Source organism: Berghia stephanieae, chromosome 3 (assembly GCF_034508935.2).
Source record: "Berghia stephanieae isolate SIO BIC M18660-M18661 chromosome 3, UCSD_Bste_1.3, whole genome shotgun sequence".
Classification (NCBI taxonomy): domain Eukaryota; kingdom Metazoa; phylum Mollusca; class Gastropoda; order Nudibranchia; family Aeolidiidae; genus Berghia; species Berghia stephanieae.
The window spans coordinates 36,125,063-36,133,147 of NC_088362.1; the positions used below are offsets into that span (position 1 = coordinate 36,125,063).

An 8,085-nucleotide genomic window follows, 5' to 3' on the forward strand; every position below is an offset into this window, starting at 1 on the left:
ATTCAACCAGCGACATCTATGAAGTCCTAGGATTCAACACAACTCTCTCCGCTACTCTCTCTCTCTCTCTCTCTCTCTCTCTCTCTCTCTCTCTCTCTCTCTCTCTCATCTATCTCTCTATTTATCTCAATCTATATACCCCCTCTCTATCTATCTTTCTCCCCTCCCCCTCTCTCTCTCTCACACACTCCCTCCACTCTTTCTCTCTCTCTCCCTCTCTCTCCTCTTTCTTCCTTTCTTTCTTTCATTCTCTCTCTCTCTCTCTCTATCTATCTATCTATCTATCTACCCATCCAATAATCCATCCATCCATCTCCCTCTCTCTCTCTCTCTCTCTCTCTCTCTCTCTCTCTCTCTCTCTCTCTCTCTCTCTCTCTCTCTCTCTCTCACCGGTGATTGAAATCCCAGCCTGTCATTGGTACCACATATTCCTGGCCGTTTGCGTATTCACCGCCAAAATCCCCAAAGAAAACACAACAGATCCTATTGGAAAATGGTAGACCTGATAGGAATCTCTTGAGTATTCCCTGTTCACCTTGATGACGGCTACGTCGTTACAAGGATGTTGATGGTTTGTGTGTGCGTCTCTCTCTCTCTCTCTCTCTCTCTCTCTCTCTCTCTCTCTCTCTCTCTCTCTCTCTCTCTCTCTCTCTCTGTGTGTGTGTGTGTATGTGTGTGTGTGTTGCTATTACGGAGACGGGCTGCGAACATGGTATTTAAAAAAAAAAAATTAACGATGTCTCCTCTTTCTCTCTTTCTTTCTTTATGTATGTATGTATTTATTTATTTATTTATTTACTTATTTCCTCTTATTTATATATTTATTTATTGAGTCATTTCTTTTATTTATGTATTTATTTTGTTATTTTTTTTACTTTTTAAAATATTTCATACAATTATTTATTATTGATTTTTTTATTGTATTATATTGTGTATTTATTTTGTCATAAGTCCGAGGTTGGGTTGACCAATGAAATTGTCACATTATGCCACGTGTAATTTTGCAGGGGTGTGCGGGTTGCGGGTCGGAGGAAGGGGGGGGGGGGGCGGCGGCTTTCAACCAGCCGCCATCTATCGGATCTACCACCACCACCGCCACCACCAGCACCACCAGCAAAAATGATAATAAAAATCACTTTAAAAGTTATTTTATTGGGAAAAAGTTCGGGGGCGCAAGCCAGCCAAACCTATTCAACCAGCCGCCTCTGCTCTGCCGTGGTCCCCGTGGTCATTGAGCCGTGTCGGGTGTATTATCGTCTTCACGGATGGGTGTTGTGTTGTCATGTCACTATGACTGTCTGTCCCAACCCTGCTGTTGTACTCTGGAAACACACTCACACTCACGCGCGCGCACACACACACACACACACACACACACTTCTTCTTCTTCTTCTTCTTCTTCTTCTTCTTCTTCTTCTTCTTCTTCTTCTTCTTCTTCTTCTTCTTCTTCTTCTTCTTCTTCTTCTTCTTTTTCTTCTTCTTGAAGTACCAAGTCTGTGCCAGACATCGGTGATCATGTTCCCCATTCATCTCTCTGATCAGATAACCTAAAAAAAAAAACAACAAAAAAAAAAAACAAAAAAAAACAACTAATATTACTCTTCTCTTTCTTTGTCACCCAGCTGTTTAAACTATTCAAATAATATGTTTTTATTGGTCTACCTTTACTCTTTTTACCTTCTATCGTTCCCGTGAGCGCAAGATGCTCAGTAATACGTTTATGTGTCGATTTAGGTGCCCTAATAATTGTGTTAAATTAAAAAAAAAAAATTGGTTTAAAAATGCCTCCTTAAAATCCCATCGATGGATTAGATAGAATTATTCCCCCATTTTGTAAAAAAAAAGAAAAGAAAAGAAAAACAAACTCTAACAAACCCGGGAATATTCCTTGAAGATGTCCGTTGAGTCTCAGAGCTTGACAAGATGAGTCATCATGTTAATGGACCGATATTGGAAGGACGAGATTTCTGGCCAAAATTTTGTAAATGTGAGCGAAGGAATTTTTTCTTTTCTTTTCTTTTCTTTTCTTCTTGTTTTTGTTTTTGTTTTTTTTTTTGTTGTCGTTTATTTAAATTTCTATTTTTATTTTATTATATATATATTTTTTTTTCGTTTTATAGAAGACAAATTATTTATTTCTAAAGCTTTTCAAAGTGACTTTATCTTTTTTTTTTCCCCTTGGAAACTACGAATTTGTGAATTTTCAAGTTGGCATCTCTGTTAAATCCATCGGTGCCGTACTTTAAAACGACGACGACGACGACATGGACTTGTTCGCCGTCGTGTCGGGTTTAATCTCTCCCCCCATTGTTCCAAGTTCAGCACACGAGTTGAAATAGCGCCCCTTTCAAGACCACCACCATCCATTCATTCACATTGTACAATTGTTTGGTTCTTTCTGTGTTCAACGCTTTCACCATAAAGTGTTCAATTTGAGCTTTTTCGATCGCCTGCCATTTTTATCCCCTCATTGAATGAATATCCACCTACCCCACCTACCCAATCCCCTAATCTCATATCGTTTCCCCCACATAACCTCCCACCTCTCTCTCTCTCTCACACACACACACACACACACACACAGAGAGAGAGAGAGAGAGAGAGAGAGAGAGAGAGAGAGAGAGAGAGAGAGAGAGAGCCCCCGCCCCCCTCACCCAATCCCCTATTGTACTATCCCCCAGCAACCTGCCATAACCTCAAGAGTCTGATTTGAACTTTTCAATCTCAATCGACCTTCCTTCCATCTTCTCCTCACTCATTGAATACCCACCTTCCCTATCACCCCCCCCCCCATCCCCCCGTCCCCATCAAAGCCCATACTACTACATACTCTGCTAACAACAACCTGTCAGGCCTCATCCAATATCCTCCCCCCTTCCCCGTGTTGTCGTGTCGTCTTTTATGTTCCGAGCCTGTTCGACCACCGACCGATCCTCCAACTCCAATACAAACGAGTTCGGTGAAGTTTGAACCCTCATTATTTCCTCTACAACCCCCCCCCCCCCACCCCTCTCCCCCCTCCCTTCCCAAAACCTTCTTCACCCCCATCCATCTTCTCTTCTTTCCCCCTTTCATCCATTCTATAGACGACAAAAAAAAAAAAAAAAAAGAAAATCTTTTCTTCCCCCATGCCAGAAATCTTTCTTTTCTTCAAATATTGATTGATTCACATGAATCTCTCTACACCATGCCTGCCTAGTTGATTTTTTTTTTTAAACCGTAGTTTTTAGAAGATAAAAATTATAGTCGCAGTATTGAACTTCTCTTCTTTCCCCCTTCATCCATTCTATAGACAAAATCTTATCTCCCCTCATGCAAGAAAAGACAGATAAAAAATCTTGAAATATTGATTGATTAACATGAATCTCTCAACACTATGCCTGCCTACTTGAAAATTAAAAAAAAATATATATTAGTTTTTAGAAGATAAAAATTATAGTCTCTATATTTAATTTAACTTCGCAGATCAACAATCGCCCTCACAATCATTGTAAGAGAACACCTCAGAATCCTTGAGATTATGCACTCTGCCTGAAAACTTTCATTTTCAATAAGTTTTAATGACTTAGAAATAAATGTTTATGAAGCTATGAAATTGGAGCCAAAATTTCGGAATTCTACGATTATGTCGTAGTTCTAGGCAGGTCTGCTCTTACACCTCGGCCTCGGTCATACCACTAGCCGCAGATTCAGATGTAATGTTAGTTATTATGTAATGGGTCCTATTTTTGCTTTGGCTTTTGAAAGTATTTCCATTTATATAACGTTGAACCCTTTAGCATTTTGAGTTCTCAGACCTGCAAATAAGTAATGCCTACACGTCAGTTTGATGATACACTTTATATTACATCAATGAGCCCATAACAATTTGGGTTGTCAGGCCTGAAAATTAGCGTCGATAAATTCCTGCAAACTCCATAAAATTGACCTGAAAATGAGTACACGTCGATCCAAGCGATTGTCAGACTTCAATCACTCGTCATTGGGCTATATGTATATTATATCACACAGGTTGCTGGATCGTATATTACCTGGAAATTATATAAAGAAATCACATTCGCGCGCGCACACGCACACACACACACACACACACACACACAAATACATACGAGCACCTCCATATTATAACTAATAAAAGCCATCTATTTTTTCCTGGTTTTGTTCTCAAAATCGTTCCTTATCGGCTCCCCCTCCTCCTCCTCCCGTCTTTTCTTTCACGGATCACCGGTTCCCCTAAAATGACCCTGCCATGCTTCCCCCCACCTCACAACAAAAGAACCGAAAATATTATAAAATAAAAGAGGGAGGGGATGAGAGGTTTATAAGAAGTTTAAAGGAAAGATGAAGAAGAAAAAAAAGGCCGAAAAGAAAAGAAGGAAATTGATAGGAAACCAAAGACAACATCATTGGATAGGAGGATCGAACAACTAACGATTCAACAAACTTGAAAACTCTTCGACTCTCGACTCGTCAAGGTGTATGGATGGTCGCGTCGTCGCGTCGTGTGTGTGTGTGTGTGTGTGTGTGTGTGTGTGTGTGTGTGTGTGTGTGTGTGTGAGTGTGTGTGTGTGTGTTCGTGTGTGAATGTGTGTGTGTGTGTGTGTGTGTGTTTTGTGGATGTGTGTGTTTTGTGTGCGAGCGTGCCGTGTGCAACAGGTCCTTGGTAGTGTTTTCTTTTTTTCGCTCATCTGATTAATTTCTCTCTCTCTCTCTCTCTCTCTCTCTCTCTCTCTCTCTCTCTCTCTCTCTCCTCTTTTCCCCTCTCTCTCTCTCTCTTAATAAGGAGATTTCTCTATGTTTTCTCAATCTACCCGAACTATCTATCTATCTATCTTCTATCTATCTTCAAATCTATCTATCTATTTCTTCATTTATCTAATCTTCTATCTTCTATCTATCTATCTATCTATCTTATCTATCCCATCATCCATCCATCCACCCAACCATCCATCCATCCATCCATCCATCCACCTCCATTCCATCCATCCATCTTCCTCTATTCTTTTTTCACCCCCCTCCCCTTCCCCAACCCAAACACCAATCCCCACGTTAAACCCCCCTATTATCTCTCTATCCCAAACTTCAAATTTAATTTTTTTCACTCTGAATGTCCCCACCGAATCGTTTTTTTCCAATGATTATCATTTTTCTCTATCCCTTTCTTCTCCCTTCCCTTTTAAAACAAACATTTAAAAAATATATATCCTCGCCCCCCCCCCCCCCCCCCCCCCCCCCCCCCCTTCCCCCCTTTCGCCATTTTAAAAATGGTTATATTTCTGGATCTCAGAAAATCTCCAAATATTTGGATAATGCCCTGAAAATCTGTCCCACTTTCGGGGGGAAAAAAGGTAAATAATAAAACACTATTTAAAATTTTGGCCTTTAAAACCTCCTTAAATCGACGCGATTAAAATGCTCTATCTTTCGAAAACTTCAAACCTGAATCCGTCCGAATCCCAGGTTTTAGATATTCGACAAATAAGAGTCATTTTAATCGCGTCGATATTTGAAAGTAGAGTTTTCTGGCTAATGTTTTTTTAAACACAGTTTTGTTTCCCCTTTTTAATTTTTTCCCTTCAGGTTAGAGAATAATTGTCAAGGGATCGAATCTTTGAACCGGTTTATTGTTTTGTCAAACAAGCTTGACAATACCATTAGCCTGTCTTGAAATTGTGTGTTTGTTTTTGGGGGGTATGACGCCCTCTTTTCACATTGAAATGGCTTACGGTCACTTAAAAAAAAAAAAAGAAGAGCTTTTTATTAGTGCAATATCCCAAAGGCCAAAGCGCTTTACAAGGGTTTCCCCAACAAGCAAATTTAACATTTGGGACAAGCCCCATGACACCTGTTAGGCGATATTATAATTTTTTTTCGGACGAGATAACGTTGTTAACGCCAGGCACTCATTTTTAAACCTGGTACGGGAGAGCATGTGGTAAAAATGAAAGATAAATAAATATATGAATGAATAATTATTTATTTATTTATTATTTATTATTCATTTTCATTCATTTTCATTATCTGGGCACTAAGGAAAAACAGTGTGTGTTTGATACCAATAAACCCAAATGTTCTACCCAATTATTCAACATACTACATATTTACTAAAGTGCAGTGCAACAGGTATCGGACAACCTTATAAAGTTTTTTTCTGTTTCATATTTCACTCCGGGTATTTTTTACTTTTCTATCTCTTCAGGTTTTGGAAATTTGATTAAAAATTGGCTCTCCTCTTCCCCCCCCCCCCCCCCCCCCCCCCCCCCCCCCCCCCCCCCCCCCCCCCCCCCCCCCCCCCCTTCTCTCCCGTCCCTTTTCCCCAACCCCGCTGGCCTTTTTAAAAATATATATTTTTTTTGTTGTTGTTGTTTGTGGTGTGTGGTGTGTGTGTGTGTGTGTGTGTTGTGTGGTGTGTTTCCCCGTTTTCGATAACCGGGCGGGTTTATATATTAAATCGATATTTGTATGTAAAGATGGGTTAGATATTAAATGCAATTGATGTTAGATTATTATTGTTTTTTATCGATCGTGCCCCGCCCTGGTGTTTGGTACGTTTGAAAGTACACTTGATTTGTTGTGGTGGGTTTATGATGATGATTGATATGATGATGATGTGATGATGATGATGATGATGATGTGAAGTGAGATGATGTTTGAAGGTTCGTTATGAAGGCCCTGGCAGCGTTTGGACGGAATCAGACCGGAATCCTTTCATTCCTTTTAAAATTTAACCTTTTAAAATGGCGGAGAAAAAAATTAATCCTTGTCTAATGGTTTTGTTTTTTTTTTGTTTTTTTTTTGTTTTTTTTTAAAAAATTTTTGTGGTTTGTTTTTTTTTCCCCCTTTCATGCTTGTTTGGGGGAGAGGGGGGAAGGGGGGGGGGGGGGATTGTCTGTTTTTGTTTGTTTTTTGTTTATTTTTTTTGGGGGGGGGGGGGGGGGGGGGGGGTTAGTTTTCTTTCGTTTTGGTTCGCGAAGCCCAGATTTGAGGGGTTTTTTTTTTTTTTGTTTTTTTTTCCAAGAGAGGGTCTTTATATTGGGTCGGAAATTTTGAAGGACCAGTTTTCTGCCAAATTTTTTAAATGCCAAAGGTTTTCGAGAGTACGGCAGTATACTGAATGAAGTCGTATATGTCGTGGAGTGGATGGTTGTGTGTACCGATGGCCGGTTTTCTTCCGTCAGGTCGATAATAAGGGTAGGGGTTAAAATTCCCCAAATTTGACTGCTTGTAGTAGTGTTTCCCCTCTCTCTCTCTCTCTCTCTCTCTCTCTCTCTTCTCTCTCTCTCTCTCCTCTCTCTCCTCTCCCTCTCTCTCTCTCTTCTTCCCCTTTTCCTCTCTGCCCCCTCTTCGTTTTTTTCTCCTCTTTTATCTATCACTACTATCTATCTTCTATTATCTATCTATCTATTTCTATTATTATCTATCCCCATCTACCTTCTATCTATCTATCTATCTATCTTCCTTATTCTATCTACTTTTATCTATCTACTATCTATCAAAACTTTCTTCTATTATTATCTATCTTATCTATCTATCTCTATTATCTTTCTATTATCTATCTATTTCTATTATCTATCATCTATTTTATTATTATCTATTATTATCTATCTATAGCTCCTTATCTTTACTCTCCGGCTCCCTTTCTCCTCTCTCTCTCTCTCTTTTTTTTTTTCTCTCTTTTCCTTTTTTCTTCTCTCTCTCCTTTTCTCTCTCTTCTCTCTCTCCTTTATATATTATATTATATATTATATTTAATATATATTAATTTTTAATTTATTATAAATAATATATATTAAATATTATATAATTATATTAAATATATATATAATAATATTTTTTATAATTTATATAACAAGTGTTGTTCGTAGTGGTGTGTGTTGTTTGTGTGTGGGGTTGTGGTGGTTGTGTGTGTTTTGTCGCGCGCGCGGAATTTATTTTTGATCCTAGGTTAATGACTCTTATGGATTGTAATAATCTACCCTGTGTAGGAATTAATAAAATTACGATTCTTTCATTTTTTGGTTTCTGTCAAACCAGTTTTTTTTATCGTGCCCAAATAAACATAAGCTCGCGAGTTATTGTTACTGC

The 8,085-nt window shown here is 38.9% G+C and overlaps 2 protein-coding genes across 2 annotated transcripts in view; both read left to right on the forward strand.

The window, feature by feature from the left end:
* The window catches only part of LOC144967647 (homeobox protein cut-like 1), a 359,614-nt gene that overhangs the window by 181,780 nt on the left and 169,749 nt on the right, over nucleotides 1–8,085 (forward strand). The gene's annotated exons all lie outside the window — the stretch shown is intronic.
* Nucleotides 1–8,085, forward strand: part of LOC144966892 (nuclear pore complex protein Nup88-like) — a 39,028-nt gene that overhangs the window by 24,676 nt on the left and 6,267 nt on the right. The gene's annotated exons all lie outside the window — the stretch shown is intronic.